This window comes from Balaenoptera physalus (assembly GCF_965194825.1).
Source record: "Balaenoptera physalus genome assembly, contig: HAP1_SCAFFOLD_1694, whole genome shotgun sequence".
NCBI classification, from domain to species: Eukaryota; Metazoa; Chordata; class Mammalia; order Artiodactyla; family Balaenopteridae; genus Balaenoptera; species Balaenoptera physalus.
In genome coordinates this window covers 48683-67052 of record NW_028125107.1, presented here as the reverse complement: position 1 = coordinate 67052, position 18370 = coordinate 48683, and the positions used below count along the sequence as shown (strand labels likewise).

The 18370-nt window shown below is 47.8% G+C and overlaps 1 long non-coding RNA gene across 1 annotated transcript in view; it reads right to left on the bottom strand.

Annotated features, from left to right (window-relative positions):
* The window catches only part of LOC309654016, an 83949-nt gene that overhangs the window by 20745 nt on the left and 44834 nt on the right, over positions 1-18370 (bottom strand). The gene's annotated exons all lie outside the window — the stretch shown is intronic.

Sequence of the window (18370 nt, the reverse complement as noted above, 5' to 3'; positions counted from 1 at the left end):
ATGACACGGTTCATGGAGCATTGTGATGACAAGGGCCATGGCGAATTCTGATGACATGTGTCATGGGGCATTGTGATGACTGTGGTCATTTACAATTGTGATGAAAGAAATCATGGAGCATTGTGATGACAGGGGCCATGGAGCATTGTGATGACAAAGACCATGGAACATTCTGTAGGCAACTGTCATGGAGCATTGTGAAGGCATGGGCATGGAGCATTATGATGAAAAGAGTTCTGGAGAATTGTGATGACAAGGGCATGGAGCATTGTGATGACAGTGGCCATGGAGCATCATGATGATAAGGGCATGGAGAATTGTGATGAAAGTGATTCTGGAGCATTTTGATGACAGCGGTCACAGAGAATTGTGATGACTGGGATCATGCAGCATTGTAATGAAAAGGGTCATGGAGCATTTTGATGACAGCGGTCACAGAGAATTGTGATGACTGGGATCATGCAGCATTGTAATGACAAGGGTCATGGAGCATTGTGATGACAGGGGTCATGGAGCATTGTAATGACAAGGGCCATGGAGCATTGTGATGACAGGGCTCATGGGGAATTGTGATGACAGGGGGCATGTAGCACTGTAATGAAAGTTGCCTTGGAGCATTGTGATGAAAAGCACGATGGAGCATTGTGATGACAAGGGTCATGGAGAATTGTGATTATATGGGTCAAGGAACATTGTGATAACAAGAATTCTAGAGCATTGCGATGAAAAAGTCATGGAGCTTTGTGAATACAGGGGACATGGAGCATTGTGATGACATGGGCAGGGAACATTGTGAGGACAGGGGTCATGGATCATTGTGATGAAAAGAGTTCCGGAGCATTGTGATGACAAGGGCATGGAGCATTGTAATGACAAGTGTCATCGAGCATTGTGATGACAGGGGTCATGGAGCATTGTGATGAAAAAAGCCATGGAACATTGTGATGAAATTGGTCCTGGAGCATTGTGATGACAGCAGTCACGGAGAATTGTGATGACAGGGATCATGCAGCATTGTGATGACAAGGGCATGGAGTTTTGTGATGACAGGGTTCCTGGAGCATTGTGATTCCACGGGCATGGAGCATTGGGATGAGAAGAGATCTGGAGCATTGTGATGACAAGGACATGGAGCATTTTTATTACTGGGGCCAAGGAGCATTGTGCTGACAAGGACATGGTGCATTGTGATGAAAAATGGCATGGAGCATTGTGATGAAAGGGGTACTGGAGCATTGTGAGGAAAAGGTTCATGGATCATTGTGATGACAAAGGTCATGGAGCTATGTGATGACAAGGGCCATGGAGCATTGTGATGACAGGTTTCATGGAGCATTTTGATGATAGGGGTTAACGGGCATTGTGATGACTTGGGGCATTGGGCATTGGGATGATAGGGGGCATGAAGCACTAGGATGAAAGTTGTCCTGGAGCATTGTGATGAAAAGCCCCACGGAGGATAGTGCTGACAAGAGCCATGGAACATTTTGATGACAAAGTTCATGGAGAAATGTGATGACATGTGTCACGGAGCCTTGTGATGTCACGGTCATGGAACATTGTGATGACAAGAATTCCGGAGTATTGTGATGAAAAGGGCATGGAGCACTGTGATTACAGGGGACAGAGAGTATTGTGATGCCTGTGCAGGTAACACTGTGCTCACAGGGATCATGGAGCATTTTGATGAGAGGGGCCTTGGTGCATTGTGATGACAGGCTTAATGGGGCATTATGATGAAACTGGTCATGGAGCATTGTGTTGAAAGGGGTCATGGAGCACCTTGATTATAGGGGCCATGGAGCATTGTGAATACAACGGCCATGGAGCATTGAGATGACAGGGATCATGGAGAATGGTGATAACAGTGGTCATGGATTATTGTGATGACAAGTGTCCTGGAACCTTGTGATGACACGGTTCACAGAGCATTGTGATGACAAAGGCCATGGAGCATTGTGATGACAAGTGCCATTGAAAATTGTGATGACACAGGCATGGAGCATTATGATGACAAGAGTTCTGGAGCATTGTGATGACAAGGGCATGGAGCATTGTGATTACAGGGGCCATGGGCCATTGTGATGACAAGGGCAGGGAACATTGTGATGACAGAGATCATGGAGAATTGTGATGTCAACTGTCATGGAACATTGTGATGACAGGGGTCATGGAGCATTGTGATGATAGGCGTCATGGGGCATTGTAGTGACAGTGGTCTTGGAGCATTGTGATGAAAGGGATCATGGAGCAATGTGATTACAGGGGCCCTGAAGCATTGTGAATACATAGGCCATGGAGCATTGTGATGACAGGGGTCATGGAGCATTGTGATGAAATTGGGCATGGATCACTGTGATGACAATTGTCCTGGAATCTTGTGATGACAAGTGCCATGAGTAATTGTGATGACAGGTGGCATGGGGCATTGCGATGACAAAGGATATGGGACATTGTGGTGACAAGTATCATGGAGAATTGTGATGACACGGGCATGGAGCAATATGATGACATGTGTTCTGGATCATTGTGATGACAAGGGCATGGAGCATTGTGATGACAAGGGCAGGGAATATTGTGATGACAGTGGTCATGGAACATTTTGATGAAAGGGATCATGGAGCAATGTGATTACATCAGCCAGGGAGCATTGAGAATACTTAGGCCTTGGAGCATTGTGATGACAGTGGTCATGGGGCATTGTGCTGAAAGTGGTCATGGATCATTGTGATGACAAGTGTCCTGGAAACTTGTGTTGACACAGTTCATGGAGCATTGTGATGAGAACGGCAATGACGAATTGTGATGACAGGTGTCATGGGGCATTTTGATGACACTGGTCATCTAAAATTGTGATGGTAGGTATCATGGGGCACTCTCATGACAGAGGCAATGGAGCAGTGTGATGACAAAGACCATGGAACATTTTGATGACAAGTGTCATGGTGCATTGTGATGAGACGGGCATGGAACATTATGATGACAAAAGTTCTGGAGAACTGTGATGACAAGGGCATGGAGCATTGTGATTACAAGGGCCATGGAGCATTGTGATCACAACGGCATGGAATATTGTGATGACAAGGGTCATCAAGCATTGTGATGACAGCGGTCATGGGACATTGTGATGACAAGGGCATGGAGCATTGTGATGAAAATGGTCCTGGAGCATGATGATAACTGCGGTCACAGAGAACTGCGATGACAGGGATCATGCAGCTTGTGATTAAAAGGGTCTTGGAGCATTGTGATGACATGGTTCATGAAGCATTGTGATGACAAGCACATGGAGTATTGTGATGATATGGGTCTTGGAGAATTGTGATGACTGGGACCCTGGAGCAATGTGATGACAAGTGTCATGGAGCAGTGTGATGAGACGGGCATGGAGCATTATCACGACAAGAGTTCTGGAGCATTGTGATGAGAAGTGCCATGGAGCATTGTGATGACAGGTGGCTTTGGGCATTGTGATGAAAATTGTCCTTGAGCATTGTGATGAAAGTGGTCATGGATCATTGGGAGTACAGGGATCATGGAGCATTGTGATGACAGGGGGCATGGAACATTGAGATAAAATGGATCATTGGTCATTGTGATGACAAGGGCCATGGTGCATTGTGATTAAAGGGATCATGTGGCATTGTGATGACACCTGGCATGGAGCATTGTGATGAAAGGCATCCTGGAGCATTGTGAGGAAAGGTGTCATGGATCATTGTGATTACAGCGATCATGGAGCATTGTGATGACAGGGTTCATGGAGCTTTGTGATGACAAGTCCATGGAGAATTTTGATTACAGGGGTCTTGGGACATTTTGATGAGTGGGGTCATGGAGCATTGTGATGAAAATGGTCATGCAGCACTGTGATTACAGGGCCCATGGAGCATTGTAATGAAAGGGGTTATGGATCATTGTGATGACTGGGGTCATGGAGCATTGTGATGATAAAGCCATGGAGAACTGTGATGAGAATGGTCATGAAGCACTGTGATTAAAGTGGTCATGGAGCATTGTGTTTAAAGGGATCATGGGGTATTGTGATGAGAGGGGTACTGGAGCATTGTGAGTAAACGGGCCATTGAGCATTGTGATGACAAGTGCCATGAAGCATTGTGATTAAATGTGTTATGGGGCGTTGTGAAGAAAAGTGTGATGGAGCATTGGGAAGACAAGTGTCCAGGAGCATTGTGATGACACGGGCATGGAGAATTGTGATGAGAAGGGTTCTGTAGCATTGTGATGACAAGTACATGGAGCGTTGTTATGACATGGGCCATGGAGCATTTGATGACAAGGTCATGGACAGTTGTGATGACACGGGGCATGGAGCATTGTGCTAAAAGGCGTCCTGGAGCATTGTGAGTAAAGGTGTCATGGATCACTGTGATTACAGCGATCATGGAGCATTGTGATGACAGGGGTCACGGGGCATTGTGATAAATGTGGTCATGGAGCATTGTGATTAATGTGGTCATGGGGCATTGTGATGACATGGCTCATGGAGCATTTTGATTACTGTGGAGCATTCAGCACATTGGTCCATGACCCCTTTCATCAGAATGCTCAATGGCTCTTGTCATCACAATAACCCATGGCCCCTTTCATCACAATGCTCCATGATCCTTGTAATCACAATGATCCATGACCCGTTTCATCACAATGCCCTATGACCCCTTTAATCAAAATGCTCCATGGCCCTTGTCATCACAATGCTCCAAGATCATTGTCATCACAATTCTCCATGCCCTTTTCATTTCAGTGCCCCATGGCCCCTGTAATCACAGAGCTCCAGGACTCCTTTCATCACAATGTCCATGACCCTTTTCATCACAATGCTCCATGACCCCTCTCACCACAATGCTCCATGCCCCATCTCATCAAAATATTCCATGCACCCTTTCAACACAATGCTCCATGGCCACTCTAATCACAATGCTCCAAGACCCCTATAATCACAATGCTCCATGCCACTTGTCATCACAATGTTCCATGCCCTTGTCATCACAATGCTCCATTACCCTTGTGATCACAATGCTCCATGCCCTTGTCATCACAATCCTTCTTGACCCCTGTCATCCCAATGCTCCATGGTGCTTGTCATCACAATGATCCAGAGCCTTAGTGCCTGAGTTGGGAGTAGTATCATTGCCTCAGTAAGGGACAGTGTCAGAGCATGAGTTGGGAGTAGTATCAGGGCCTTAGTGAGGGACAGTGTCAGGGACTGAGTTAGGAGTAGTCTCAGGGCTTTAGTTAGGGAGAGTGTCAGTGCCTGAATTAGGAGTAGTGTCACGGCCTAAGTTACGGACAGTGTCAGGGCAAGAGTTAGGAGTAGTATCAGGGCCTTAGTTAGGGACAGTGTCAGTGCCTGTGTTTGCAGTAGTGTCAGGGCATTAGTAAGGGACAGTGTCAGTGCCTGAGTTGTGAATAATTTCAGGGCCTTAGATAGGGACAGTGTCAGTGCCTGAGTTGGGATTAGAGTCAGTGTCTTTGTTAGTGACAACGTCAGGTCGTGAGTTAGGAGTAATCTCAGGACCTTAGTTATGGGCAGTGTCAGTGACTGTGATAGGAATAGTGTCAGGGTTTGGGTTAGGAGTAGTGTGAGAATGGTAGTTAGGGACAGTGTCATGGCCTGACTTGTGAGTAGTGTCAGGGACATAGTTAGTGACAATTTCAGTGCCAGATTTGGGAGTAATGTCAGGGCCGTAGATCTGGACAGTGTCAGTCCCTGAGTTGGGAGTAGTGTCAGGGACTAGTTAGGGACAGTGTCAGTGCCTATGTAGGGAGTAGTCTCACTGCCTTATTTAGTGAAAGTGTCAGTGCCTGTGTTGGTAGTTGTGTCAGGGCCTTAAAAGGGACAGTTTCAGTGCCTGTGTTGGGAGTAGTGTCAGAGCCTTTGTAAGGAACAGCGCCAGTGCCTGAGTTCGGTGTAGTGCCAGGGCCATAGGTAGGGACAGTGTCAGTGCCTGAGTTGTGATTAGTGTCAGGGTCTTTATTATGGACAGTGTCAGGGCCTGACTTATGAGTAGTATCAAGGCCTTAATTTGGAAGAGTGTCAGTGTCTCATTGGGAGCAGTGTCAGACCCTTAGTTAGGGACACCGTCAGTGCCTGATTTGGGAGTAGTGCCAGGGCCTAAGTTACAGACAGTGGTAGGGCCTGAGTTAGGAGTAGTCTGAGAGCAGTAGTTAGGAACAGTGTCAGGGTCTGAGTTGTGAGTAGTTTCAGGGCCTTAGTTAGCGAAAGTGTCAGTGCCGGTGTTGGGAGTAATGTCAGGGCCTTAGTTAGGGACAGTGTCAGTGCCTGAGATGGCCGTAGTGTCAGGGCTTAGATAGGGACAGTGTCTGTGCCTGACTTGAGAATAGGGTCAGGGCCTTAGGTAGTGACAATATCAGTTCCTGAGTGGGAAGTAGTGTCAGGGCCTTAGGGACAGTGTCAGTGGCTGAGATGGGAGTATTGTCAGAGACTTAGTCAGGTACGGCATCAGTGCCTGATTTGGGAGTTTTGTGAGTGCCGGAGATAGGGACACTGTCAGTGCCTGAGTTTGTGGTAGTGTCAGGGCCTTTGTTAGGGACTGTTTCAGGGCCTGAGTTAAGGGTACTGACAGGTCCTTAGTTAGGGACAGTGTCAGTGCCTGAGTTGGGAGTACTCTCAGGGCGTATTTAGGGACGGTCTCAGTGCCTATTTTGGGAGTAGTATCAGGTCCTTAGTTAGGGACAGTGTCAGGGCCTGAGGTAGAAGTAGTCTCAGGGCCTTAGTTAGGGAGCATGTCAGTGCCTAAATAAGGAGCAGTTTAAGGGCCTATGTTAGGGACAGTGTCAGAGGCTGAGTTAGGAGTAGTGTGAAGGCCTTAGTTACGGACAGCATCAGTGCCTGAGTTGGGAGTAGTATCAGGGCCTGACTTAGGGACGGCGTCAGTGCCTGAGTTGGGAGTAGTGTGAGGGCCGTTGTTAGGGAAACTCTCAGTGCCTGACTTAGGAGTAGAGTCAGGGCCTAGTTAGGGACAGTGTCAATGCCTATGTAGGGAGTAGTCTCACTGTCTTATTTAGCGAAAGTGTCAATGCCTGTGTTGGTAGTTGTTTCAGGGCCTTAAAAGGGGCAGTGTCAGTGCTTGAGTTGGGAGTAGCGTCAGGGCCTTATTTAGGGACAGTGTCATTGGCTGAGATGGGATTAGTGTCAGGGTCTTTATTAGGGACAATGTCAGGGCCTGAGTTGGCAGCAGTGTCAGGGCCTTAATTAGGGAGAGTGTCAGTGCCTGTGTTGGGAGTAGTGTCAGAGCCTTTGTTAGGGACAGCGCCAGTGCCTGAGTTGGGTGTAGTGTCAGGGCCATAGTTAGGGACAGTGTCAGTGGCTGAGATGGGAGTAGTGTCACGCCCTTAGCTATGAACAGTGTCAGTGTCTGAGTTGGGATTAGTGTCAGGGTCTTTATTATGGACAGTATCAGGGGCTGATTTAAGAGTAGTGTCAAGGCCTTAATTTGGGAGAGTGTCAGTGTCTCATTGGGAGCAGTGCCCGACCTTCAGTTATGGACACCATCAGTGCCTGAATTGGGATTAGCACCAGGGACTAAGTTACAGACAGTGTTAAGGCCAGAATTAGGAGTAGTCTCAGGACCTTAGTTAGGAACAGTGTCAGTGACTGTGTTAAGAATAGTGTCAGTGCCTGAGTTAGGGGAAGTCTGAGACCGGTAGTTAGGAACAGTGTCAGGGCCTGAGTTGTGAGTAGTTTCAGGGCCTTAGTTAGGGACAGTGTCAGTGCCTTGAGTTGGGAGTACTGTCAGGGCCTTAGTTAGGGAGAGTGTCAGTGCCTGATTTGGGAGTAGTGTCAGGGCCTTAGTTAGAGACAGTCTCAGTGCCTCTGTTGGGAGTAGTGTCAGGGCCTTTATAAGGAACTATATTAGTGCCTGTGTTCGGAGTAATGTCAGGACATTAGTAAGGGACAGTGTCAGTGCCTGAGTTACAAGTAGTGTCAGGGCCGTAGTTAGGAGTAGCATCAGTGCCTTCGTTAGGTATTGTATCAGCGCCTCAGTTAGGAATACTTTCAGAGCCTTATTTAGGGACCTTTTCAGTGCCTGAGTTAGGAGTAATGTCAGGGCCTTCCTTAGGTATTGTATCAGCGCCTGATTTAGGAATAGTGTCTGGGACTTAGTTAGGGATATTGCCAGGGCTTGATTTATGATTAGTGTTAGAGCATGAGTTATGAATAGTGTCAGGGCTTTAGTTAATGACAGTGCTAGTTCCTGAGTTATGAGTAGAGTCAGGGCCTATGTTAGGGACTGGGTCAGTGCTGAGTTCGGAGTAGTATCAGGGACTTAGTTAGAGACAGTGTCAGGGACTGTGTTACGAGTAGTGTCAGGGCCTTAGTTGAGGACAGTGTCAGGGCCTGAGTCCAGACTTACTCCTTACTCTCCTCACTAAGGACTTTTGACACTACTGCTAATTCAGGCCCTGATAATGTCCCTAACTAAGACCCTGACACTTTCACTGGCTAAGGTCGTGAAATTCTCCTAAGTCAGGCCCTGATACTGTCCCTAACAATGGCCCTGGAACTAAACCTAACTTACGCCTCGACATGGTACCTAACAAAGGCTCGGTTGCTATTCCAAACTAAAGCCCTAAAATTGGTCCTAAATAAGGTCTTGACACTAATCCTAACTCAGGCCCTAACACTGTTCCTAACTAAGGCCCTGACAGTTCACCTAACTCAGGCCCTTATACGATTCCTAACAATGTCTCTGATGCTAGTCCAAACTAAGGCCCTGAAATTGGTCCTAAATAAGGCCTTGACACTAATCCTAACTCAGGCCCTAGCACTGTCCCTAACTAGGTCTCAGACAGTACACCTAAATCAGACCCTGACACTGTCCCTAAGCAAGGCCCTGACACTACTCCTAACTTAGTCCCCTACACTGTACCTAGCAAAGTCTCTGATGCTAGGCCTAACTCAGGCCCTGAAACTCTCTGTAACTAAGGCCCTGCTGCCATCACTATCAAAAGTCCTGACATTATCCTGAGCTAATATCCTGACCTATGTCTTTCCAAGGTCCTGAAACTGTCCCAAAGTAAGCCCTGACGCTGTCCCTAAGTGAAGACCTGAGGCTGTCCCTAACTCAGGCCCTGAAGCTTTCCTTAACTGAAGCCTTGAAGCTGTGATTAACTCAGGCCCTGATCATGTATTTCACGAAGACCTTAATGCTGATCCAGCAAAGACGCAGATGCTGCTCCAAAGTCATGCCCTGACAGTGTGCCCAGCTAAGGGCCTGATGCTAAGCATCACTCAGGCCCTGTCGCTCTCCCTAAGTCAGGTTCAGACACTTTCACTAACTACAGCCCTGACTCTACTCCTAACTCAGTCCCGTACATTGTACCTAACAAAGGCTTTGATGCTAGTCGTAACTCAGGGTCTGACACTGTCTCTAACTAAGGGCTGCTGCCATCAATATCTAAAGTCCTGACATTATCCTGAGCTAATATCCTGACCCATGTTTTACCAAGGTCCTAAAACTTTCCCGAATTAAGCCCTGACGCTGTCCCTAAGTGAGGCCCTGAAGCTTTCCCTACATAACTCAGGCCTTGATGCTGTGACAAACTCAGACCCTGAACATGTCTTTAACTAAGACCCTAAGGCTGATCCAACAGAGGCGCTGATTCTGTTCCTAAGTCATGCCCTGACAGTGTCCTCAGCTAAGGGCCTGACGCTAGGCCTCACTCAGGCCCTGTCACTCTCCCTAAGTCAGGCTCTGATGCTGTCCCTACCTGAAGCCCTGACACTGGTTCTAAATAAGGATCTGATATTCTCAGTAACTAAGGTTTTGAAACTATGCTTAGGTCCTTTCCTGACACTATCCCTAGACCATAACCTGACCCTGTCCCTAGCAAATGTCGTGTGTCTTATGCTAACTACAGCCCTGCTGCTGTCCTTAACTAAGGGCCTAAAATTACTCTCGAGGCTGTGACCCTGTCCGTACCTAAGGCCTCGATGTTCGTCCTAATTCAGGGCCTGACACTGTCCCTAACTAAGGCCCTGCTGCCATCAATATCTAACGTCCTGACACTATCCTGTGCTAATTTCTTGACCCATCTCTTACCAAGGTCCTGAAACTGTCCCTAAGGAAGCCCTGATGCTGTCTCTAAGTGAGGCCTTGAGGCTGTCCCTAACAGAGGCCCTAATAATATCTTTAACATAGCCCCTGAGGCTGATCCTACCGTGGCTCTTATGCTGCTCCTAAGTCATGCCCTGACACTGTCTCTAGCTAAGGCCCTGATGCTAGGCCTCACTCAGACCCTGTCGCTCTCCCTAAGTCAGGCTCTGATGCTGTCCCTACCTGAAGCCCTGACACTGGTTCTAAATAAGGACCTGATACCCTCAGTAATTAAGGTTTTGACACTATGTCTGGGTCATTGCCTGACACTATCCTTAGACCGTAACCTGACACTGTCCCTAGCAAATGTCGTGCCTCTTATGCTAACTAAAGCCCTGCTGCTGTCCTTAACTAAGGGCCTGAAATTAGTCTTGAGGCTGTGACCCTGTCCCTACCTAAGGCCTCGATGTTCGTCCTAAGTCAGGGCCTGAAACTGTCCCTAACTAAGGCCCTGCTGCCGTCAATATCTAAAGTCCTGACACTATCCTGAGCTAATTTCTTGACCCATCTCTTTCCAAGGTACTGAAACTTTCCCTAAGGAAGACCTGATGCTGTCCCTAAGTGAGGCCTTGAGGCTGTCCCTAACAGAGGCCCTGATAATATCTTTAACATAGCCCCTGAGGCTGATCCTACCGTGGATCTTAAATGCTCCTAAGTCATGCCCTGACACTGTCCCTAGCTAAGGCCCTGCTGCCGTCAATACCTGAAGTCCTGACACTATCCTGAGCTAATTTCTTGACCCATCTTCTACCAAGGTCCTGAAACTGTCCCTAAGGAAGCCCTGATGCTGTCCCTAAGTGAGGCCTTGATGCTGTCCCTAACAGAGGCCCTGATAATATCTTTAACATAACCCCTTAGGCTGATCCTACCGTGGCTCTTATGCTGCTCCTAAGTCATGCCCTGACACTGTCTCTAGCTAAGGCCCTGACACTACACCTAACTCAGTCACTGACACTATACCTAACAAAGGCTCTGATGCTAGTGCTAACTTAGGCCCTGACACTGCCTCTAACTAAGGCCCTGCTGCCGTCACTATCTGAACACCTGATATTATCCTGAGCTAATAGCCTGACCCATGTCTTACCAAGGTCTTGAAACTTTCCCAAGGTAAGCCCTGACGTTGTCCCAAAGTGAGGCCTTGAGGCTGTCCATAACAGAGGCCCTGATAATATCTTTAATAAAGACCCTAATGCTGATCTTACAGAGGCCTTTATGCTGCTCCTAAGTCATGCCCTGATACTGTCCCTTACTCAGGCCCTAAGGATAGGCCTCACTTAGGCCCTGTTGCTGTACCTTAGTTAGGCTCTGATGCTGTCCATACATCAAGCCCTGGCCCTGGTCCTGATTAAGGCACTCACACTGCTGCTAACTAAGGCCCTGATGCTCTCAATAACTAAGGTCTTCTCGTTATCCCTTGGTCATTTCCTTTCACTATCTCTTGCCTGGAACCTGACTCTGTCCCGAGATAATCTCCTGCATCTTATGCTAATTGAAACCCTAATGTTCTCCCTAACTAAGGCCCTGACTACTCCTAACTAAGGCCATGGCACTGTCTCTAACAAAGGCCCAGAATCTGTCCCTAATATAGGCCCTGCTGCCAGCAATAACTAACGTCCTGACACTCTCCTGAGCTAATATCCTGATCCATTTCTAACCAAGGTCCTGACACTGTCCCTAAGAAAGCCCTGTTGCTGTCTTTAAGTGAAGACCTGAGGCTGTCTGTAACTCAGACCCTGAAGCTTTCCCTAACTGAGGCATTGACACTGTGACTAACTAGGGCTCCGGTCATGTCTTTAACTAAGAACCTAAAGCTGATCCAACAAAGGCACTGATGCTGCTCCTAAGTCATTCCCTGACAGTGTCCCCAGCTAAGGGCCTGACATTAGGCCTCACTCAGTCCCTGTCGCTCTCCCTAAGTCAGGCCCTGATGCTGTCCCTACCTGAAGCCTTAACACTGGTTCTGAATAAGGCCCTGATATTCTAGTAACAGAGGTCTTCACGCTATCCTTAGGTCATTTCCTGACACAATTCCTAGCCTTTTCCCTAACCCTGTCCCGAGCTAATGTCCTACCTCTTATGCTAAATAAAGACGTTATGCTGTGCGTACCTCAGGCACGGAATTTAGTCCAAGGCTGAAAGACTGTCCCAAACTAGGCTCCATGCCCTTATCAACACAATGTTCTGTGACCACTGTCATCACAATGTTCCAAGCCCTTATCATCACAATGATCCATGATACCTTTCATCACAATGCTCCCTCGTGCTTTTCATCACAATACTCCATGAACCCTTTAATCACAAGGCTTCATGCCCTTGTCATCACAATGCTCCATGGCCCTTGAAATCACAGCACTCTATGAATCCTGTTATCAAAATGATCCATCACCCATTTCATCAAAATGCTCCTTGACACCTGTCATCACAGTGCTCTATGGCCTTTGTCATCACCATGCTCCATGGGCCCTGTAATCACAGTGCTCCAGTACACTTTCCATCACAATGCTCCATTACCCCTGACACCACAATGCCCTGTAAACCCTTTCATCAGAATGATCTGTGACCCCTTTCATCACAATATTCCATGACCCCTGCCATCCCAATGCTCCAAGACACCTGTGATCACAATGCTCCATGGCCCTTGTCATCAAAATGCCCCATGGCATCTTTCATCAAAATGCTCCCTGACCCCTTTCATCACAATACTCCATGACCCCTTTCATCACAATATTCCATGAGGCCTGTCATCCCAATGTTCCAAGACCCCTGTCATAACAATGCCCCATGGCGCTTTTCATCACAATGTTCCATGACCACTGTCATCGCAATGGTCCATGTCCCCTTTCATCACAATGCTCCATGGCCTTTGTCATCAAAATGGCCCATGTCCCCTTTCATCACAATGCTCCCTAACACATTTCATCACAATGCTCCGTGACCATTGTCATCATAATGCTCCATGACCCCTCTAATCAAGATGATCCATGATCCCTTTCATCACAATGCTCCTTGATCATTGTCATCACATTGCTCTATGTCCTTACCATCACAATGCTCCATGGCCCCTGTAATCACCGTTCTCCATAACCCCTTTTATCACAATGATCTATGACACTTGCCATCACAGTGCTACAGGACCCGTGACATCACAATGCTCCATGGCCCTTGTCACCACAATGCTCCATGACACTTTCATCACAATGCTCCATGTCCATTGTCATCACAATGATCCATGGCACTTGTCATAACAATGCGCCATGATCCCTGTCATCACAATGCTCCATGACCACATTCTTCACAATACTCCATGACCCCTTTCATCACATGGCTCGAAGGCCCTGGTCATCACAATGCTCCATGGTGCTTTTCTTCACAATCCTCCATTATCCTTGTAATCACAATGATCCATGACCCCTTTCATCACAATGCCTCATGACCCCTTTCATCACAATGCTGCAGGACCACTTTCATCACAATGCTCCATAAACACTGACTTCACAATGATCCATGACCCAATTTATCACAATGTTCCACGCCCTTGTCATCACAATTCCCCATGTCCCCTTTCATCACAATGGTACCCGAGCCCTTTCATCACAATGATCCGTGACCGCTGTCATCACAATGATCCATTGGCTTTGTCATCACAGCGCTCCTTGGCTCTTGTCATAACAATGCTCCATGATACCTGTCATCACAATGATCGATGATTCCTTTCATCACAATTCTCCATTTCTCCATTAATCACAATGATCCATGGCGAATGTCATCATAGTGCTCCATAACCCTTGTCATCACAATGCTCCAGGCCGTTGTCATCACAATGTTCCATGACCCCTTTCAACATACAGCTCCATGATGCCTGTAATCACAATGCTCCATGACCACTTTCATCACAACGCTCCATGACCACTTTCATCACAATGCCCCATGAACCCTGTAATCACAATGCTCCATGGACTTTGTCATCACAATTCTCCATGACCCCTGTCATCACAATTCTCCATGGTCCTTGTCATCACAATGCTCCATTACCCTTGTCATCACAATGCTCCATGCCCTTGTCATCACAATTCTCCATGACCCTTGTCATCACAATGATCAGGCCTTAGTGCCTGAGTTTGGAGTAGTATCATTGCCTCAGTTATGGACAGTGTCAGTGTCTGACTTGGGTGTATTATCAGGGACATAGTTAGGGACATTGTCAGAGCCTGAGTTGGGAGTAGTATCAGGGTCTTAGTTATGGAGAGTGTCAGTGCCTGAATTAGGAGTAGTGTCAGGGCCTAAATTACAGACAGTGTAAGGGCATGAGTTAGGCGCAGTCTCAGGGCCTTAGTTAGGGACAATGTCAGTGCCTGTGTTGGCAGTAGTGTCAGGGTACTAGTAAGGGACAGTGTCAGACCCTGAGTTGTGAAGAGTTTCAGGGCCTTAGATAGGGAAAGTGTCAGTGCCTGAGTTGGGATTAGTGACAGGGTCTTTCTTAGGGACCATGTCAGGGCGTGAGTTATTAGTAATTTCAGGGCCTTAGTTAGGGACACTGTCAGTGACTCTGTTAGGAATAGGGTCAGGGCCTGCGTTAGGAATAGTGTGAGAGCGGTAGTTAGGGACAGTGTCAGATCCTGATTTGTGACTAGTGTCAGGGGTATAGTTAACGACAGTTTCAGTGCCTGATTTGGGAGTAATGTCAGCGCCTTAGTTCTGGACAGTGTCATTGCCTATGTATGGAGTAGTTTCACTGCCTTATTTAGCGAAAGTGTCACTGCCTGTGTTGGTAGTTGTGTCAGGGCCTTAGTAAGGGACAGTGTTAGTGCCTGAGTTGGGAGTAGAGTCAGGACCTTAGTTAGGGACAGTGCCAGTGACTGAGATAGGAATAGTGACAGGGCTTGAGTTGGAGTAGTGTGAGAGCAGTAGTTAGGGACAGTGTCAGTGCCTGAGTTGGGAGTAGTGCCAGGTCCTTGTTAGGGACAATGTCAGTGCCTGAGTTGGGAGCAGTGTCAGGGTCTTAGTTATAGACAGTGTCAGTGCCTGAATTAGGAGTAGTGTATGAGCCTTTCTTAGTTATCGTGTCAGGGCCTGAGTAAGGAGTAGTGTCACGGCCTTAGTTAGGGACAAAGTCAGGGCCTGAGTAAAGAGTATGCTCAGGGCGTTAGTTAGGGACAATGTCAGTGACTGTGTTAGGAATAGTTTTAGGGCCTGATTTAGGAGTAGTGTGAGAGCAGTATTTAGGAACAGTGTCAGGGCCTGTGTTGTGAGTAGTGTAAGGGCCTAAGGTAGAGACAGTGTCAGTGCCTGAGTTGGGAGTAATGTCAGGGCCTTAGTTAGGCACAGTGTCGGTGCCTGAGGTGGGAGTAGTATCAGGGCCTAGTTACGGACAGTGTCAGTGCCTATGTTGGGAGTATTTTCACTGCCTTAGTTAGGGACAATGTCAGTGCCTGATTTGGGAGTAGAATCAGTGACTTAGTTAGGGACAGTGTCAGGGCCTGAATTGGGAGTAGTCTCTGGACCTTAGTTAGGAACAGTGTCAGTGACTGATATGGGAGTAGTGTCAGGGTCTTAGTTAAGGACAGTGTCAGGGCATGAGTTAAGTATTGTGTCAAAGCCTTAGTTACGGAGAATGTCAGTTCTTGAGTTAAGAGTAGTGTAAGGGCCTTAGTTAGGGACAGTGGCAGTGCCTGAGTTGTGAGACGTGTTATGGCCTTAGTTAAGGACAGAGTCAGTGCTTGAGTTGGGAGTAATGCCAGGGCCTAAGTCACGGACAGTGTCAGGGCCTGAGTTAGGAGTAGTCTCAGGGCCTTAGTTAGGGACAGTGTCAGTGACGGTGTTAGGAAGAGTGTCAGGGTCTGAGTTAGGAGTAGTCTGAGACCGGTAGTTAGGAACAGTGTCAGGGCCTAAGTTAGGGACAGTGTCAGAGCCTTAGTTAGCGAAAGTGTCAGTGCCGGAGTTGGGAGTAATGTCAGTGCCTTAGTTAGGGACAGTGTCAGTGTCTGAGTTGGGAGTAGTATCAAGGCCTAGTTAGGGACAGTGTCAGTGCCTTAATTTGCAGTAGTGTCAGGGTATTAGTAAGGGACAGTGTTAGTGCATGAGTTGAGAATAGGGTCAGGGCCTTAGGTAGGGAGAATGTCAGTGCCTGAGTTGGAAGTAATGTCAGGGCCTTAGGGACAGTGTCACTGGCTGCAATGGGAGTAGTGCCAGGGTCCTTGTTAGGGACAGTGTCAGTGCATGAGTTAAGAGTAGTGTCAAGGCCTTAGCTAGGGAGAGTGTCAGTGCCTAAGTAAGGAGTAGTGTCAGGGCCTAAGTTAGGGACAGTGTCAGAGCCTGAGATAGGAGTTGTGTGAGGGCCTTATGTAGGGACAGTGTCAGTGCATAAGTTGGTTCTATTTTCTGGGCCTTAGTTAGGTACAGTGTCTGTGATTGAGTTGGGAGTAGTGTTTTGGCCTTAGTTAGGGACAGCGTCAGTGCCTGAGTTAGGAGTAGTGCCAGTGCCTTGTTAGGGACAGTGTCAGTGCCTATGTTGGGAGTAGTGTCAGGGCCTTAGTTAGGGACAGTTTCAGCGCATGGGTTGGAGTAGTCTCAGGGCCTTAGTTAGGGAGAGTGTCAGTGACTGAGTTAGGAGTAGTGTCAGGGCCTAAGTTATGGACAGTGTCGGTGCCTGAGTTAGGAGTAGTGTGAGGGCCTTTCTTAGATATCGTATCAGGGCCTGAGTTAGGAGTAGTGTCAGTGCCTTGGGTAGGGACAGCGTCATTGCCTGAGTTGGGAGTAGAGTCAGTACCTGAGTTGGGATGAGTGTCAGGGTCTTTATTATGGACAGTGTCATTGCCTGAGTTGGGAGCAGTGTCACGGCCTTAGTTAGGGATATCGTCACTGCCGGAGTTGGGCATAGTGTCAGAGCCTTATTTAGGGACAGCTTCAGTGTCTGAGTTGGGAGTAGTGTGAGGGCCTGAGATAGGAGTATTCTCAGGGCCTTTGTTAGGGACCTTGTCAGTGACTGTGTTAGGAATAGTGTTAGGGCCTGATTTAGGAGTAGTGTGAGAGCAGTATTTAGGGACAGCCTCAGGGCCTGTGTTGTGAGTAGTGTAAGGGCCTAAGTTAGTGACAGTGTCAGTGCCTGAGTTGGGAGTAATTTCTGGGCCTTAGTTAGGGACAGCGTAGGTGCCTGAGGTAGGAGAAGTATCAGGGTTTAGTTACGGACAGTGTCAGTGCCTATAATGGGATTGTTTTCACTGCCTTAGTTACGGACAGTGTCAGTGCCTGAGGTGGGGGTAGTGTCAGGGCATTAGTAAGGGACAGTGTCACTGCCGGTGTTGGGAGTAGTGTCAGGGCCTTAGTTAGAGACAGTGTCAGTGCCTCAGTTGCCCGTAGTGTCAGGGCATTAGTAAGGGACAGTGTTAGTGCCTGAGTGGAGAATAGTGTCAGGGCCTTAGTTAGGGACAATGTCAGTGCCTGAGTTGAAAGTAGTGTCAGGGCCTAGTTAGGGACAGTGTCAGAGCTTGAGTGGCAGTACTGTCAGGACATTAATAAGGGACAGTGTGAGTGCCTGAGTTGGGAGTAATGTGAGGGCCGTAGTTAGGGACACTGTCAGTGCCTTAGTTGGGAGTAGTGTCAGGACGTATTTAGGGACAGTCCCAGTGCTTATATTGGGAGGAGTGTCAAAGCCTTTATTAGGAACAATGTCAGTGCCTGAGTTGGGTGTAGTGTCAGGACATTAGTAAGGGATAGTGTCAGTGCCTGAGTTAGGAGTAGTGTCAGGGACGTAGTTAGGGACAGTGTTAGTGGCTTAGTTGGGAGTAGTGTCAGACCATTAGTTAGGGACAGTGTGAGTGCCTGAGTTGGGAGTAGTGTCAGGGTCTTTTATAGGGACAGTGTCAGGGCCTGAGTTAAGAGTATTATCAAGACCTAAGTTAGGGACAGTGTCAGTGTCTGGGTTTGGAGTAGTGTCAGAGCCTTAGTTAGGGACAGCGTCAGTGCCTGAGCTGGGAAGAGAGTCAGAGCTTTAGTTAGGGACAGCATCATTGTCTGAGTTGGTTCTATTCTCTGGGCCTTAGTTAGGGACAGTGTCAGTGCCTTATTTGGGAGTAGTGTTATGGCCTTAGTTAAGGACAGTGTCAATGCCTGTGTTGGGAGTAGTGTCAGAGCCTTACTTAGGGATAGCGTCAATGCCTGAGTTGGGAGTAGTGTCAGGGCCTTAGTTAGGGACCATGTCAGGTCCTGAGGTAGAAGTAGTCTCAGGGCCT